Raw genomic sequence first — 19,736 nt, 5'->3', positions numbered from 1 at the left:
TTTTTTCGTGTCAATGTAGGGAACATATGATCCACATCAAGATCACATATCCAAAATTTAGAAAAAGAACAAAGTGGCTGCAAGATAAGCACAATAACACTTTCATTCAATGGCTCCACTTCAAGGTATATATATGTTATTGAATGACATGCATATTCAACTTTTAATTTTCTTTCCATTCTATATGTTATATTCAATTAAGATATATATGATTAATTTGTAGGTTCAAAGTGAACTTAATGAGGAAGAGCATAATGGCATCAGAAACTTTGAGGTGGCTAGCAACTGGTCCAAGCATGGCAGTGCCATCATATAGGAGCTATCTTATTAATGGTGTTAAATTTAACACCAAGGCACAAGATGATGTGCGAACTGTCCAAAATAGTGGAGTTTATTTACTTGCACATATTATGCAAGTTGCTAGTGCCAAGGATAAAAACTCTATTGTCTCTAATATGAGTTTTTGTGGTGTTATTCAAGAAATTTGGGACATTGACTACCAAAAGTTTAGAATCTCAGCCTTGAGGTGTGATTGGATAGATAACACTTCTGGTTTTGTAGTCGACAAACTTGGATTTACCCTTGTAGATCTGAGTAAAATTGGACATATGAATGACCAATTTGTTATGGCTTCTCAAGTCAAACAAGTATTTCATGTTGATGACCTAATGCATCGTGGTTGGTCGGTAGTGTTATCAATGCCGTAATATAGAATATAATGACGTTATTGGTAATGATGTGCTAGGTGATACTAGAATTGAGTGTGAGCCATTTACTATAGGGATACCAAATGTTGACACATTTGATGACCTAGTGGGTGATGAGTTTGGGAATGAAAATATTAGAGATGGATGTGAAGATATATGGATTGATTGATTGTTGTAATGTATGACATTAGTTATTCAGTTAATTGTATGATATTAATTAATAATTTTGTACAACATTTTAATCCTGATCACATTTTAATTATGCAGGCTTTGGGCACGACAAATTAAAAATTAAAAAAGCTGGGTTAAAGCTGAAAAGTATGACGGTCCGGTAAAAAAATTGGAAACACAGACGTCTAAGATAAAAACAACATCGGGTTTTAAAAGGCAAAAGACCGTGAAACAAAAAAAACAAACATCTGAAAATGAAATCAAGACAGTTTGCTTAAAATAAACCGTCGTCTAAAGAGCTAAATAAAGGCCGTTCAGTTCCATTAACTGTCATGACAGATGTTCTGCATGTCGGCTAGTCTAAAACAACTGACGTATTCGCGCATACATACGTCAAGGCAGGTTAAACAAGCTACTTTTAAAAGGACAACCACGTCATTATGTTATCAAAACCAATGTGGTAAGAAATTACAATGTCAAGAAGCTGGATCTCCAGACGTAGTAAAATAAATAACCACGTCCTTTATTTAAACACAACGGTCGTTGAATAAATAATCCACGTCGGTTGTGTTCCTATCCACGCATTAAATACTGTTTATAACGTCATCCTTTGAGAAAAACCGCCGTGTGGGAAACTTTGTACATCGATATTGAGTAATATAATGTCATTTTAAATCTTTTACACGTCGGTTATTTATAAAAAGTGACGTCTAACTCTGTCAAAGGGCCTTCTTTGATCAATTTCCAGGACCAGTCCGCAAGAAACAGTCGGGAAAAATTGTTAACACATTGGTTTTATTGTGGTTATCGACGAGGATAACTACATAAGCCTCGGTGAGTAAAGGTGCATGACGTGGTTATGTCATGTTACGGCGGTTTTTGAGAGACAAATGACATATAATACGCTTTAAACATCTTTTAGTTTATGGGAACGTCGTTGTTTATGTTTTAGACATCGGTTTTTGTTTTTGTACACTGATTAAACCTCACAAAACAAATATTCTCCTTTCATTGTTGAGGAGAAAATGAAGATTTGGTACATCTGGTTAAAGTAATCCATGTTACTAATTGTTTATAAATTATAATACACACACATATATATATATATATATATTTGTTTTAAGGTGAATATATACAATGCCCAGCTATATTATTTGATTAATTATCATACAGCAATTATGAAAACTTAATAATTCTGTTCCACTAATTAATTGTGTTCTCGAGCTCCTTCATGACTTCTTCACATTTCTGAATATTCTTGACCAACAACAACCGGTATTGTAACTGCAAGCGTTCTCACCGTTAGACTTTGCATAAGGATATAAATCGTATGAAACATCATATGGTAACGATTTTATTACAGCTTCGAAGGCGCTTATGCAGTATCCACCACCATCAACGATCGTTGTGTTAGTCTTAGAGTATGAAACTTTTTACTACCCTAATCAGGGTAATTTATAAAGTAATGCATAAATGAATAAGGGGGTACAAGCAAAAATGCTTAAGGAAGAAATATACCAAACCTTAAGATTTGGGGCCATGTGCAAATTTTCCACCTTAATGCTTGGGCCGAAGATTGAGTTTTTGATACTTGTTATAGTCTTTTCTATTTTCTTCGGGGGGTTCATTGTTCTTTGCCTTTCCGTTTTTGGTTAATTGAATTATGTTAATTCCATATGGCAACAATTCATTCCACTTTTCATTTTCTAATTGATTTTAGAAAAAATTTAACACACTAGGAAGCATTTACATGGCTAGTTTTGAGTTTCTCCCTCCAAATAAGTAATTGTATAATATGCCATTCTAATAAATATTAAGGGAAAAAAAAAGCCAAAGAAAAATAATGAAAACCCCTTTTGCGTTTCTCTTAACAAGCCCCTTTGCGCATGCTCATGCATGTTCCAATTGGTTTTCTTTCTTTTTTTTTATTCTTTTTTTTTTAGAATTAAGAAAATATAATATAGGTAGTTGTGTTCCATAAAAATGTGATTCATTATCTAATTTTTCTTTTAATTTTAATTTTTTTAATAAGAAAAAGTGTGAATTTACAATATTGTCCTCATTTAATTAATAATTTTAATTCTTAATATTTGCAAATCAAGGGCATTTTCTGGTATTTTGAATGTTTCACCATTCTCTCCCTTTTGCTTTATATATATATATATATATATATATGGCAAGACACGTTTTTATTCAATTATTTGTACAAATATGTGCATAGTAAATGACTATATAACCCTCCCCAACACTGTTTATCTTCTCTTTTGCTACTTTTTCATACCATCAGACCCAGTTTGCCCAGAAATCAACTTTCCCCATAATCTAACTTTCCCCATAATCCAAATGCCTAAGAGGGCCTTTTTTGGTGTGGCACCACCGCCACGAACCAGCGGTCTACAGTGCCTTTGTTGTGCCTCCAAATCCACCAAAATTTTCCCATTATAACAACAAAAATCTTGAGCAACCAAGGTACTTCTGCAATTCTTGCAACCGGAGCTAGACCGTCGGCGGCAGAGTCCGCGACGTTCCAGCCCGTTGTGGCTATGTGAAGAAAAAGGCACGGAGTTCTGCCTCTACCTATCCTTCTCCCTCTCCCTCTCCCTCTCCCACGTTCAGCTCCTCCTCCTCTCTTAGTTGTTGATCTTTGAGCCTTTCTTCCTCCCAAGAATTTCCTCTTCCACCAACTCTATTGGCAGATTTTGGTGACTTAACCTTTCCCCATAACCTGAGGCTCCATTTCCATTAGCTGGTTTAACTTTTCCCCCAGAGGGTCCATTTGGTGATATAACCTTTCCCCCTGCAGCTGAGGCTCCAGATCCGGTCGTGGGCCCTCTGTGCGAAGACTCAATAGATGATTTTGAGATTTGGATGTCTAACTTACAATGGGTGTTTGATCAAGGTCCAACAAAGTAACTGGTACGACTTCCATTTTGGATTCTATTTTTTCTGTAGAACATATAGCCATTAGTTAGTTTTTCTCTGAAAGAGACATTACCAAATGAAATGAATGTAATGATATTTTGCTGAAGCTCTCTTTAATCTAGTTATAAGTTGTAAATTTTTTTCCTAGTGTCAAGCACTTTTTTCTGTGTTGATGAAGCAGGGGGATAAACCCCAAGAAACCAACAGCTACAAGTGTGAAGCACTTTTTCACCTCCTAAAGAAAAGAAACTTACAAAATAAATAAATAAAAGGCAAAAATAATATAAAATCATTAAGTTATAGGTAAGCCTAGTACCACTCCTTCTTGCCGTGTGTATTGTTTACGAAGCTCCTGATTGGGTGAGCTATGTCCTGCCTTATTTCATTACAAAATCAAAAACAATAAGTTTCCTCTGTCCTTAAAAAATAATTAACAAAATAATGATCGTAAGATGAGATAGGGGTGGCACGTGTATATTTCCAGGATCATTGAAGTTATGGAGACGAAGTGACATGCCTCGACTGGAGGATGTTGTGTTGTGTATTGCTTTTTTAAAATTGAAACCTATGAATGATATTTTTTTTTTACGTGTGTGCATGAGTGTATGAACTTGTGAGGAAATCGATCCCATCCAAGATCCAAATCCACAGGCCTTCTTTATCACACAGCCCTCCATCAAAATCTCAAATGTGGTGGTCCCTTGCTCAGCCCATAGCTTTCTATCGTACCTCTTGCTTCTAGCCCCTGCTATAGAAAGCAAAGCAAAACCCACACAAAACAAAACATACGCCGACTTGGTTTGTGAAGAGTTACTCGGTGGACGTGGGCAGCCTATAGCTTCTCGTACGTCGCTTCTAGCCCCTGCATGCAAAAACTAATTATAATACCATGTATTGTCTTGCACGGTAAATGAACAAACTCACACAGCTATATATTGTATGCGATTTTTGTAATACTTATTGTTGTAAATTTTGGTACTTATTCTAGTCTTTTCCTTTTTCTTTTGGGGTTCTTTGTTCTTTGTCTTTTCTTTTTTGGTTCATTCCCAAACCCGTCCTGAATCTCCGATTTGTTTATTTTTTTTTAAATAAAAAATATTTTATCTCCATGCCTTGGAGCCACCTCCACTTGTAAAGAACATGTTATCCAATCAAATTATTGTAGTAATTTAAGGACAATTCTAATTTCCATCAAATTATTCTAACTTTTGTTATCTATTAGGGGGTATTTTGGTCCAAACTTGCATCCCCTCCCCAACCAGCCAGCACTCAAGAACAGTCCCCCCCAACCCAACGCAACCCCAGCTAGCCACCACACCCTTAAATGATCGCCACCACAGCCTCCCAAAGCATCCTCAACCCCAACAAAGGCACAAGGCAGAAGCAAGCAAGCAGCGAAACTAGAAAAAGAAAAAGAAAAATGGTTTTAAAATTTGGGAAAGTGCGTGGAAGCTAAAAGATGAAATCAAAGTAAGAAAAAAAGAAAAAGAAAAATGGTTTGAAATTTGGGCGTCTGAGACAACTAGAAAATGACTCACATTCAAGCTAGCATGTTTGCCTATAAGATGAAGGCAGAATGTTGTCATCCAAACACATTAATCATGGGAGTTAATAATGTACAAGTTTCATATATGCACCCAATAGATCTACAAAGGAACAAGCAATGTTGAATCATGCATGAAAAGTAACACCAAGTATTAGTGGTGAGAGAGAAATCTATAATGATGCTTCGAGGAAGTCACACTTATATGCACTTTTGGGGTATTGCTAAACAATTGCTTTGGTGTCATAATCACATTTAACGGATTATCATATAAGATATATAGGCTGATAATACCTTTACTTGTGAATTATATAGACAACAAGGGCCACTTACCGTATTGGTGTTAAGAACCTCCTTTTTCTCTCGTACCGTCATTGTCTTCTTCAGTCTTTCCGATATTCGCACTTCTCCCAAGAATTTGATTCTTCTGCAATATTTGCTCCTTATCATACTCTCTCTCTCTCTCTCCCTCTCTTCGATTTTACACTCCATACCCTAATCCCCAAATTTTTTCGACTTAGAAGCTTCTTCTTTTGGCCAAATCTACAAACTCAGCTACTTAGATTTCGATTTTAAAAGCATATGGGGTCCACTTTGCCACGTAAGACGCTGATTATGCTCAACAATTGGCCACCGTGTGCTTTTACCTTAATAACCGTGCCGCGTCAACATTTTTAACTGCCTTTTGGATAGCGTTAACGGTGGGGGGTAAAGTGAAATACAATACCACAGTCAAGAAGGTTAAGTGAGACACTTTTAACTTTGGGGGGAAGGGATAAAATGAGATTTGACAGAAGTTTCAATGAGTACTGTAGTAAATAAGCTTAAATAAAACTGCTATAGTCGGCTCAATGTCCATGGAGAGAGACTCTCATGCAACGGGAATAGCACTTTTTGGTATCCCCGGCCAATAACACAATAACACGTGGAAGTTATCCCACGTGTCATTGTGTTCTCGTTACAAATCATGATGCACTAATTAAAACATTATGAGTTTTTAAAAATATTTTATATACAAGCGATATTAGGGAGGAAGAATCAAAACTAGGACCCCATGGATATGGGTAAATACTCTTAACCTCTTGAGCTACAAGCTCCTTTCAATTAAAACATTTTTAGTTAAAAACATTGCTTTATTAAAATTAAGGTTTTTTAGGTTTTAGACATAAAAAAAAATTTCACTTTTGAAAAAAGCCAAAGCTTTTTCAAAAAAGACAAAAAAATCACTCAACTTTCAAATCAAAGACATGCAAATGTATTGGATTTCTTAGGAAATCTAAAAATAAATAAGGGCATTTTTGTCCATTTTTGGTTCTTTTAAAATTTTTCTCTCTCCTTTTGCTTTTTCCAAAATGTCCCTATTAATTAATCAATGAACGATATCTTGTTTACACATTAATGGAATATACACCAGAACATGTTTTTGCATAGAAGGAATCACAATAAATATCAAGTGTACATGATAGAAACACTGCCCTTTTGAACCTAAAACATACTTACCACTTCCACACCTAGCCGACTCGCTGCAATTTTCTATTGCTGAAAGCAGGTCTTTCCGATCGTCTGTTGAGCTTTGACAATCCCTTGAACTCCGGAAATGCATGGCAAGAAAACTTCATTCAAGGTTCTCTGCCAGACCTCCAGAAAGAAGTACATATTATTCTAACTTGGCACCCTTTGATTTGCTTAGATGTAAAATATGGGAACTTCCTTATTGAATCATCCTGCAATCAACTTTTATATACTCATAGCTACACAATATCGTTGTGGACAAAGTTATGATGCTTTCCAGACATTGTAGTCTCTGCCGAGGTCCACTTGGGGGTTCATAGTGATCTGGTCCGATTTTTACGGCAACCTTTTCATCAATGATGGCCGCATACACGTCTCTTTCTGCCTTGGTAATTTTAACCTATATTGTGAAATGAAAAATCAAATCGATGCTGTGATAATATGTTCCACAGAAGAACAGAAACAGACATCTAGTTCGATAGTGAATGAAGCCTACAACTTGGTTATTGATACTTACTCTACTCCGACAGTTGAGCTTGTTCCGGTTTCTCAGAGAGAGTAGAGCTTTAATTTCAGAATGGTAGTGAGAGAAAATGTGGTCATAGAAAACTGTTGGTGTTCCTGGATGAGTCAGAATGTAAGCATATCCTTGCATTTCTTTATCATGTGGAAACCTCCAATGACCCTTCAAAAGGAAAGAATGAAAGTAAAAATTTGTAGCTGGTTACTCCTAAAATATCAAAAGTAATGATGACACTATAGAAAGGTCCAAACACTACTCTCTGCTCTCCACTTATCTGAATTCCTGAAAGGAAGGTTGGAGGAGCAAGAGATAACTCAAGATATATGGTGATCCATCCAGAATGTAAAAGAGACCAATTCCATCACTTGGGAAGAGCTCGTATGGAAGGGCCCATTTCAAACCCAGGTAGTGAACTTTAAGTTTTCTAGCAAAGAGGTCTTAAAACAACAAATTTTTTTGAAATGATCGACAGGATTTCTCATGAATGTCATCTAGAAATAAAAGTTGCCCGTTATTTAAGGAAAGCAATTCAGTGTAGGAAAATGCCTTCATTCTCAATTGGATTGTATCATGTTAAAAGGTAAAATTTAGATCAATGTCCTACCCAAGCTTGAATCTGATACGGGCTGTTGGAGGTAGGTGGATTTTAACCTCAGCTGTCCGATAGGGACAGATCAATATTCTTCTTGGCTAGAAAATAACAGGGGATTCAAGATCAAAGAAGTTCAAACCTGAGTAGAACCAGTATCGTGATTCTCTATGAAAGTGACAGAACGAGATGGCCACCATCCAAGAACCCCTGGAGGCTTTCCCTTCTGATCTGATAATCGCCAATACTCGCATCTTTCCAGTGCCTACAAAATATATTCTATGTGAACAAAAGTATCATACGAATGTGGAAGGCAAATAACTATAGTTCATAGACAATGGCTAGTGTATCCACAAGCATATCATTCAACAGAACAGTTACTGAACCTCTTGACTGGACATCGAACAAAATCAGATTATAAAAGGAAAACAAGCTAATATAGTTGATCATATCACATATACGCATTTGAGTATTATGTACCACTTAAAATGCTAACTTTAGGCCAATACTTGAGGTGCAAACTAGGTCCTTTCTAAGTAGGCGAGCACTCTCAAAAGCCCTTTTTCTTTGATTTAGAAACATGGTTTGCCACTAGGTGATACTGCTTCTTATGGAACAACCAGAATTCTGCCAAAAACTATAAGCAATATTTTACTTTAATGCCTGATAATGTGGCACCCGCTAAATGGATGCTAAAATTCAACACACAAGTCAGCACTATAGTATGAAGAAAAATAAAATTAACATAAACCTATGAATCAATACAAGCCCATCTGATACCACGGGGGTGTACTATAGGGACCAATTGAGAACAAAATTGGCAGTTGTAATTTAAAATTACAAAGATGAACACATACTGCATGGAGAATCCCTTTTGTTGTGACATCAAATGCACCAGCAGTTCCATTAGTAGCATTGATCCAATCAACAATTCTCTGCCCGTGTGCATCTTGATTGTGATCCATTTCACCGTATGTATAACATAGGGAATCCCAATACTTGCCTACAGCAAAGTAGGGCTCAGTAGAATCTATGTAGTCCTTGACATAACCACCCCAAAATCCTCTAACAAAATCAAGCCTCCATCCGTCATACCCAACTTCTTCCCCGTGACAGTCACTCATACATTTACATCAAAATGCTAGAGTAAACTTTCAACATATGAAACATAAGGGAAATGCACTTCAATACGATAAAATATAACAAGTCCATAATTTTTGAAGGAACGTCCATAAATATTAAATGCAAAGGCCAAACTGATATTGTACGTCAGCATATGTATAAGAAATGCATGAGACAACCTCATCTCAAGAACTCTTGAAATATTCAATTCAAGAAAAGAAGTATGAAAAGAACCAATTGCTTGTTGGAAAACCCAAATTAGAAGCAATTCACTAGAAAGCATAAACTGGCCCCATGGAAAGAAAAGACAACCAGTAAAAGTATACTACATTTTTCTCGTCAAAATAAAAACAATGTAAGTTTATACCATCAATGAAACCTTTAACAGACTGCCTTTAAACTCAAAAGACCATGAACCCACTCAAGAAGACATCAGTGCATTTATTTCTCAAAAGAACAAAGGGTCTCAAGGCTAGGTAGCAACTAGGACTTGCTCTATGGAAAATCCTGAGAAATGCCACGAGACACCCTTGAAGGTACTATGACCTCTACTATAATTTCCATAGCACAATAACTCAAGTCTATGATCTAGCATGTGAATGTGCCCGAACTTACACACGTGCTACAAAAGAGAGATGATCTAGCTTCAGGATCTACTTTTTAGTTTCTAGGATGTGCATTTCTCTTTTACATACAGTATTGTGTTTAGTCATAGTGTGGTACAAATCTTAAGTTGAATTCTCAAATAATAAGAACATCTTAGGAAATGGAGTAAATAGTCCAGACTATTAACCTTAGCCAGTGTAACCATTCTTTGATATCCTTCCTCACAAAATCTTGTGAATGATCAATGTTTGGAGCAGCATGAAAACACTCCCCACTACTTTTATTGCCCCTGCCCTGTAGAACAGAAAGAAGGCATTTTCACCAATCTGAAAACATACTGCATACAAAATGTCACCGAGATAATGTACTAGGCAAACTTCGGCATATAAACATTCACTCTGCACATATGATAGACATACAAAGGCAATTCCATAAGCTGCAAGGTTCACACTTTTTACCCCTTCAACAAAAGTAGTCTAATCTATAAGTAATATAATTTCTTTTTCCCACATATCACATTTATTCTATATTACTTTTAGTAACCTATAGACATTACAAAATACCATTTTGATTCTGATATTCTGCACAAAAGTGGTTCAGCACAGCATCTCCAAGAACTTTTATACCGACTTTATGGAACGTCCTCACAGTCTCCTTCAGTTCGTCAATATTTCCGTATCTGAGAAGTGTGAGACAGCAGCAATCAGTACTTTTTTAGTTTTCACAGTATACTCTGTATAATGATACTAACTAGCATCTCTTATATGAAAGTTCAATATGAAGACTAGAAAAGAAAAGTAACCCTCTGAACCAAATAAAAGGAAATTTACTACCATTCCCATAAACGATAAAGAATGAAACCTTAAGGTTCAACAAGTGATTGGTATGTTGATCAGAATGCGCATAAACCAAGCAAGCAGAGGTATGCCAAACTACATTTTTTTTTTCAAGAGATGTTACAAAAATAGTTATAAATTTTTGAAAAACACAAGTGAAAATAGTAATCAAAATGAAAGCAGAACAGAGCTAGCTCAATTATTTGGAGTGAACTACGAAGACCATGAGAAAATTATTATGTGTATTATGAAGTTAAGATATGGTACCTGGAGTTCAGATTATATAAATCCTTCAGCATGTACCCTTCAGGTGACACAGAGTCTGTAGCGGGTGGTAACCAAATCACAGTGAAACCTAGTGAAGATAATTCTGCAGCTTTACTTTGGAGTTCCATGTACCATCTTCCAGATTTATGAGATTCCCAGTTAAAACCTTGGCACAATATTTCAAAACCTGTGCCTGTCCCTGAGCATATTTTGGCGGGGGATTTCAATTCTTCAGTCTCTGAAATTGCTTCCTCTGTGAAAGTTGGAACAGTGCTTCGGAAGATACTATAGGCTTCGGAAGCCAATTTTTCTATTTCTTGATGATTGTTTGGCGACAATAAATCGCTAGGAAGATACTATAGGCTTCGGAAGCCAATTTTTCTATTTCTTGATGATTGTTTGGCGACAATAAATCGCTACGTTGTCGATCCCGAATAGGTGGTAGGAACTCGGGTGCTGATAAGAGTGAAAAGGGGAAGGAAATAACACAATTTCATCCTCTAAACAGCGCTAATGTCAAGAATTCCAAGACTGGAAGTACTTCACAAGCTCGATGTTTTAATTGCGGAGAGGTGGGGCGTAAATCTTACGCTTGCCCACAAAGAAGAATAAATTTGGTAGGTGATAAGATCAACTTTCCAGAACCATTGTATGATGTTTATGGCAACGAAGAGGAAGTTATTGATCTCTTACCAGTTGAAGGAGAATGTTTGTTGGTAAGACGAGTGATGACAACTCCCAAAATTGAGGAAGAGGATTGGCGTCGACATAATATATCCCGAACACAGGTCCTTTGTGGGGAAAAGGTGTGCAACGTGATTCTTGATGGAGGAAGTAGTGAAAACATTATTTTAAAGGAGGTGGTAGAAAAATTGAAGTTACCAATTGAGAAGCATCCTAATCCCTACAAGGTTGCATGGTTTCGAAAGGGAAGCGAAGTACCAATCACTTCAAGGTGTTTGGTTAAATTTACTATTGGTAATACCATTGAGGATGAAGCTTGGTGTGATGTTGTTCCCACAGACGCATGTCATATCTTATTGGGAAGACCATGGTTGTTTGACAAAGACATGATGCATTCTACTAAAGCTAACACCTATTCATTCTATAAGGATGGAAGAAAGTGGACTTTGCAGTCGCTTGAAGAAGGATTCTGCCATGAGTTTGACATTGAGAGCAAGAAGGTGGCGTCTGTGTATCCACTTGTTACTAAGAAGGATGTTGAGGGAGCTTCGAATAAATTAGAAGATGACAATATCCTAAATTTAGAAAACCCTCCCGTGTTTGACTGTTGTTTGGAAGAAGATTGTGAAGTTTGTTTGGGAATTGAGAAAGCTTTTGACAAGGTATTTGATGAGAGTAAACAAGCTGAATCTAGTGTAATCTTGAAGGCAGTGAATCACAAAGAAGCTGGGTTTGAACTTTTGAAGCAACACAATCAACCCACATTTGAAGGAAAGGGGATTCAAGAAATTCTTGGGGGAATTGTTGGAGATTAGATGAATTCCTTCAAAGGTGATACTTATGAGTATGGTGATTTTCTTGGGTTTGATTCTTTTAATTTGCAAACTACCAAGAACGTCATTGACCTTGTTAGACTACGGGTTTTTGGCGTGAAGAGTTTTTGGACTGAGAGTTTGGCTGCAGAAGATATCTGGTACTGTTCCAGAAGGATCAAATATTCTAAATATCTATTTCTTTGGTGTGGGAAGGTTCAATATCAAGGCCAAAGTTCTATGGACAACTTATCTAAGAGGAGGTTATGTCTAGGCGGTTTTCACCAAAAGATTGGAATTCGAGGAAGAATTCTTCCCAACCCGGTGGAGTTGATGCAGGAGCATCTATTAGACTTCCTAATCTAAGTGAGCATCAGCCAATAAGGCTAAGTTTTAGTTATATTAAATTAATAGGTTATTTTATTACTTGTTTTCCTATTCTTACTAGGATTTGGTTTAATTTCCTGTTTAGGTTTTAATTTCCTTTGTCAATTAGGGTTTCTTATTAAACTAGGAACAGGAATCTTGGCTGGTGTATTTTAGTATAAATAAGCTATTTAGAGACTTTTGTATTTAGTTTTTTTTATGAATATAATTTCAGACATTAGTCTATAGAGTTTCTGTTGGGATTTTGCCCTAGAACTCAATTATCTTCGTTCCAACTTCGATTCTACTGCTTTATCCTTCTATTCTCTGTATTTTGGGTATGTTTGGGTCGCTGGACAGCAGCTTATAGCCGCTGCCCTGCATCAATTATGTACCACTTAAAATGCTAACTTTAGGCCAATACTTGAGGTGCAAACTAGGTCCTTTCTAAGTAGGTGAAAACTCTCAAAAGCCCTTTTTCATTGATTTAGAAACATGGTTTGCCACTAGGTGATACTGCTTCTTATGGAACAACCAGAATTCTGCCAAAAACTATAAGCAATATTTTACTTTAACGCCTGATAATGCGGCACCCGCTAAATGGATGCAGAAATTCAACACACAAGTCAACACTATAGTATGAAGAAAAATAAAATTGACATAAACCTATGAATCAATACAAGCCCATCTGATACCACGGTGGTGTACTATAGGGACCAATTGAGAAAAAATTGGCAGTTGTAATTTAAAATTACAAAGATGAACACTTACTGCATGGAGAATCCCTTTTGTTGTGACATCAAATGCACCAGCAGTTCCATTAGTAGCATTGATCCAATCAACAATTCTCTGCCTGTGTGCATCTTGATTGTGATCCATTTCACTGTATGTATAACATAGGGAATCCCAGTACTCGCTACAGCAAAGTATGGCTCAGTAGAATCAATGTAGTCCTTGACATAACCACCCCAAAATCCTCTAACGAAATCAAGCCTCCATCCGTCATACCCAATTTCTTCCCTGTGACAGTCACTCATACATTTACATCAAAATGCTAGAGTAAACTTTCAACGTATGCAGCATAAGGAAAATGCACTTCAATACAATAAAAAATAACAAGTCCATAATTTTTGAAGGAACGTCCATACGTCAGCATATGTATAAGAAATGCATGAGATAACCTCATCTCAAGAACTCTTCAAATATTCAATCCAAGAAAAGGAGAAGTATGAAAAGAACCAATTGCTTGCTGGAAAACCCAAATTAGAAGCAATTCACTAGAAAGCATAAATTGGCCCCATGGAAAGAAAAGACAACCAGTAAAAGTATACTACTTTTTTCTCATGAAAATAAAAACAATGTAAGTTTATACCATCAAAGAAACCTTTAACAGACTGCCTTTAAACTCAAAAGACCATGAACCCACTCAAGAAGACATCAGTGCATTTATTTCTCAAAAGAACAAAGGGTCTCAAGGCTAGGTGGCAACTAGGACTTGCTCTATGGAAAATCCCGAGAAATGCTATGAGACACCCCTTGAAGGTACTATGACCTCTACTGTAATTTCCATAGCACAATAACTCAAGTCTATGATCTAGCATGTGAATGTGCCCAAACTTACACACGTCCTATAACAGAGAGATGATCTAGCTTCATGATCTACTTTTTAGTTTCTAGGATGCGCATTTCTCTTTTACATACAGTATTGTGTTTACTCATAGTGTGGTACAAATCTTAAGTTGAATTCTCAAATAATAAGAACATTTTAGGAAATGGAGTAAATAGTCCAGACTATTAACCTTAGCCAGTGTAACCATTCTTTGATATCCTTCCTCACAAAATCTTGTGAACGATCAATGTTTGGAGCAGCATGAAAACACTCCCCACTACTTTTATTGCCCCTGCCCTGTAGAACAGAAAGAAGGCATTTTCACCAATCTCAAAACATACTGCATACAAAACGTCACCAAGATAACGTACTAGGCAAACTTCGGCATATAAACATTCACTCTGCACATATGATAGACATACGAAGGCAATTCCAAAAGCTGCAAGGTTCACACTTTTTACCCCTTCAACAAAAGTAGTCTAATACAAATCTAGAAGTAATATAATTTCTTCTTCCCACATATCACATTCATTCTATATTACTTTTAGTAACCTATAGAGATTACAAAATACTTTCCAAAATTAGTATACAATCAACCATAAAATGAACAGACCTAGACAATCAGTTTTTTAACTATACATGTGAAGAAAAGGGGACGGAAGAAGATAGTGTAAAGAACAGGTAACATGTTCCAGTAAACAGTTCCTTCCATTATTCATATTATTGAAATCAAATACGAATTTAGGTCACCATTTTGTCGATTTGGACCTTAAATGCACTATGTTTGTCCCTTGTAATGCTGAGCACCGTGAACATTCCAGAAACGAATTTCAGGTTACTTTGTATGATTGTCACATGCTAGCAAGGTCATATTCTACCGTATCACATGAGCACATCTGTGCACAGGAAATAAACCGCAGTATCACATGCTAACAAGTTCATAAACTACAGTATCACATGTACACATGCAAGCACATGAAATAAACTAAATATCATGTCTCTTTCTGAGCATACCCATGAACATTCTAGAAATGAAATTAAGACGGGCACAGAAAAACTAAAGAACTGAAAATGTGGAAGAAAAACTAAATACCTGAAAATGTGGATCGTCGGCAACAACTGCACGATCATCCCAATTTAAACGACCACCAAAGATATTCCAAATACCATTTTGATTCTGATATTCTGCACAACGGTGGTTCAGCACAGCATCTCCAAGAACTTTTATACCGACTTTATGGAATGTCCTCGCAGTCTCCTTCAGTTCGTCAATATTTCCGTATCTGAGAAGTGTGAGACAGCAGCAATCAGTACTTTTTAGTTTTTACAGTATACTCTATACAATGATACTAACTAGCATCTCTTATATGAAAGTTCAATATGAAGACTAGAAAAGAAAAGTAACCCTCTGAACCAAATTAAAGGGAATTTACTACCATTCCCATAAACGATAAAGAATGAAACCTTAAGGTTCAACAAGTGATTGGTATGTTGATCAGAATGCGCATAAACCAAGCAAGCAGAGGTATGCCAAACTACTTTTTTTTTCAAGAGATGTTACAAAAATAGTTATAAATTTTTGAAAAACACAAGTGAAAATAGTAATCAAAGTGAAAGCAGAACAGAGCTAGCTCAATTATTTGGAGTGAACTATGAAGACCATGACAAAATTATTATGTGTATTATGAATTTCAGATATGGTACCTGGAGTTCAGATTATATAAATCCTTCAGCATGTACCCTACAGGTGACACACAGTCTGTAGGGGGTGGTAACCAAATCACAGTGAAACCTAGTGAAGATAATTCTGCAGCTTTACTTTGGAGTTCCATGCACCATCTTCCAGATTTATGAGATTCCCAGTTATAATCTTGGCACAATATTTCAAAACCTGTGCCTATCCCTGGGCATATTTTGGCAGGGGCTTTCAATTCTTCAGTCTCTGAAATTGCTTCCTCTGTGAAAGTTGGAACAGTGCTTCGGAAGATACTATAGGCTTCGGAAGCCAATTTTTCTATTTCTTGAAGAATGCTTTCTTGTGCTTCTTTGGACTTTGTCTTTTGATTCTTCTCAGAGGAAATGTCACTCACCAAGTTCCTTATTTCATTTATTATTCCATTGGTATATGCAGTATTTTTTTTTCTTGAACTGCTTCTGTACTACTGTCGGGTACCTTTGCATCTTCAGATGGAACCTCTCTAGGTAGAGCAATTCAGTGATTTCAGCTGGGCAGAGGGATGTACAAGTCATTGCCCGCACATTTCAACCACGTACTTTCATTTAGCTTGAAAACAAAAAGAAATCCTGCGAGTCCTTCTTCCAAAGTAAACAATGCCCAATATCCTTTTCCACCCTCTTTTTGCTGCACACAGGATACCCATGAGAATTCGACCAAACAAAAAAAGGATACCCGTGAAAATAACAAAACTGATCAAGAAAATAATCCATTATTGATCAGCTTAATTAAAAATTTCTCAAGTAGGCACAACACAACTAGGAAACCTTGATTTGAAAGGTTTTTTTTTTTTCTGGAGAAGAACATATAGTATAATGACAGTAAATTTAAGATTAATGACTAACCAAACAATTACAAGCATGAAGATGATTATAGCCAGAACTTATTTGCATTCACCATTTCCCTATCATCTAAATAATGTACACCAAGTACGTGTGCACTGAACTGCTAACAAAATCTTCAGATTGGGTTTTGATCATATAAATGCTCTCAAAAACAATCCCATGTCTCCATTGTTCAAAATCATGCTCCAACCAACACAAAGGTATTTGTATGCCTGAAGAGTTAACGAAAACTAACATTGTAGCATGAGTTTCATGATCTTCAAAGATGATGACCTAATTAGTAATTTAAGTAGAAATTTAAAAGGCACATATTTGTGCATGATGAAGTGAGCACAAACTCGCACTCAACTCCTTGATCTCCAGTTATTATGTTGTCCTGCAAAGTATTAGAAATTGTTTCTTTGAGCAAAAATCTAAATTAAAAAAAAAGAGGAAGAAATTAACAGTGATCCCGTAATTAGAATAGTAAGATTGTGATAGTAGCTAAAAGAGGTATACATATATTCAATGTTATATTACCCAAAAAAAAAAACACCTATAGCAAAGCCGTCAAGAAATAATCGCACAAGAAAGGAGAGGGAATAGAAAAGAAAGGAAAAGGTCATAGAAACCTGTAATTGAGTCCGCAAAGCCTTGTCCTTGAATACTACTGTTTCTTGTGTATGTGGGGCAGCTGGAATTTCCCATCTTTTAGTATCATCTCTACAAACTCCCCAGTGAACAACAACATGATCAGGCAAATCTGTTTCTAAGCATAGAAGATTCTTAGCTGTCTCAGGGCACTTCCTTACAGAAACAGTTACTGAATTATCCACAGCAATTTCTTTTGCAATGGGCAGTTCTTCATAGAACTCTTCTACATGCCTAGTTTCTGTTGAGGGTCTCTGGATTCATTGCTGCTATCTTGATCTTTGGAGTACGGTGATTCTGCTTTGACAAACGCATTTGATAGCTTCCCCAAATCTCCTAGAATTGAACAGGAGACAAGCAACTTTCTTTCATTTCAAGTTGGATAACTCTTGAGAAAAACTGAAGATCCTAAACCAACCACCCATAACCCACCTCCACAGCCGACAAGAGTGGGCATGTTTGGGCTCTACAACTTAGTAGCAGTGACTGCGAGACAGCCACTTGGCTCAACTATTGGCATTGACATAAATTCACGCTAGATAAACTCAGGAAGAATTCATGCTACTAAACACCTGCTTTCCATTTCAGTATATAACTACAAGAATAACTAGACAAGGAATCATTTATACATATTGACCTTACTAGTCTGTTTTGAAAGTGGGTCCTGTCCTCAATTTTTTTTTAAAGATGTATAGAAACAAGGGAGTCAGTTTCACTATTATGTTTTACTAGGACACTCATCACTCCTCCAAGATTTTGTTACACCATTTCTTGGAAAATCACAAATTGGTTCAGGCTGCAAATCGTTGGTAAGTGTAAAAGATCCAACAGTATTACGAACAAAACAAATCAAGTAGACCAGAGAATAGAATGGCTTTGACAACCTGGCCATGCGCCCAGGCCCCATTTTGCTCCAACCACATTTTCATCCTCTTGTGGGTAGTCCACAAGAGGAACTCTAAAATCTCTCCTCTATGCTGATACCAGGCACCAGTTTCTTCATCCTGCACCACCAAAACCCACCAACAAGGGCAGAAATTCTCACAAAAAGATGCACAATAACAGCCTGCATATCTAACATAAAGGGACGAAATTCTCAACTGTTAATAGTTGAAAATTAGAACCTTGAGAACAAAATTTATCGCTGCAATTGCACTGTTGGGTTTAACATCAATCTTCACTTCATGAGATTGATCACCTCCTACGGGCAACGCTGATTTATTCAAGGGTGTATCTATTGCATAGTCCTGAAATTCCACAAGTATTTCAAATTCATATTGAACGGAGCTCCGCAATCAAACTTAAGAACCCAATACATACCTTGATGGGAATTGAACCAGGTGGCCTCATTTCACTAGGAGGTTGATCCCATTCACTGCAAAAAATAAATATGCATTCCTTAAGTTATTATGAGATTAGTATAACACCATGGAGAGACAGGGAGAGAGACAGAGAGTAATTGCAATCTAACATTAAGTGGAAGCTTTACCTGCCAACGTCGTCAACATAAGAAACTCCCCAGTGAAGAACCCATTTTCCAGGAAGACTACAACCAACGGTCAGCATCCAATTCTTGGCATTCTTCCCATGATCTAATCTGACAAAGATCTTCCCCTCCACCTACAAGTTCAAGTAGACTAAATAAGACATCGCTAAACTCAGAAATAAAACTTGACGCTCTGTATGGTCGCCGAGAACACACAGGAAAGAGTAAAATTTATAAGAAATAAACGAACACCACTACAAGTTTCCAGCTCTGGAAACACTGATCATCAAGAGAAATTGCAGAACAGCTATATCTGATCAACTGAAAATATATACAGAACAGAAGGTGTAACTTAAGATGCTCTATCTTTGTAATTTTCTCACTTGTGTGTGCTTGATAAGGGCTCTATCTTTTACGGTAGAAGAGGACGGCATCAAACTGTAGTTTTGCTACCCGTAACCCGCCGGAACTATCAGTGTAAACACAGATTTTATCAGGACCACGACAAAATAAAATCGTAGGTATTTGCAGCAACGAACTAACTCTAGTCAATTTCTTTAACATATATGTAATGCCCTACAATTCAAATCTCGTCCGAGCTCAACGAAGAGCCAGCGGTGTTTCATCGGTATATTTGTCAAGCCTTGGGTCTTTATTTCGGGTTGTCTTCAACCCGGATGCAACTTAAGATGCTCTTTTAATCCAGCCGTCTAATTTTATCCAACGGTTGCGATCTGTTCTCATTTAAGTTCCTCAATTAAGGCTTTATAT

At 36.7% G+C, this 19,736-nt stretch overlaps 1 pseudogene across 1 annotated transcript; it reads right to left on the bottom strand.

Moving 5' to 3' along the window:
• Positions 1–6,704: 6,704 nt before the first annotated feature.
• Positions 6,705–19,577, bottom strand: LOC103321625 (alpha-amylase 3, chloroplastic-like; annotated as a pseudogene). The gene is made up of 13 exons (XR_016124005.1): positions 19,349–19,577; positions 18,969–19,099; positions 18,800–18,854; positions 18,604–18,726; positions 18,364–18,483; positions 17,461–17,815; positions 15,974–16,631; positions 15,363–15,552; positions 9,884–9,989; positions 8,825–9,075; positions 8,110–8,232; positions 7,373–7,540; positions 6,705–7,255 (listed from the first exon to the last, which is right to left on the bottom strand). The product of XR_016124005.1 is annotated as an alpha-amylase 3, chloroplastic-like (transcript).
• Positions 19,578–19,736: the final 159 nt, after the last annotated feature.

The sequence above is a fragment of the Prunus mume genome, linkage group LG2 (assembly GCF_029339155.1).
Source record: "Prunus mume cultivar Tortuosa linkage group LG2, ASM2933915v1, whole genome shotgun sequence".
NCBI classification, from domain to species: Eukaryota; Viridiplantae; Streptophyta; class Magnoliopsida; order Rosales; family Rosaceae; genus Prunus; species Prunus mume.
The sequence above is the reverse complement of the archived record's forward strand: the minus strand, read 5'-3'. Positions and strand labels throughout refer to the sequence as shown.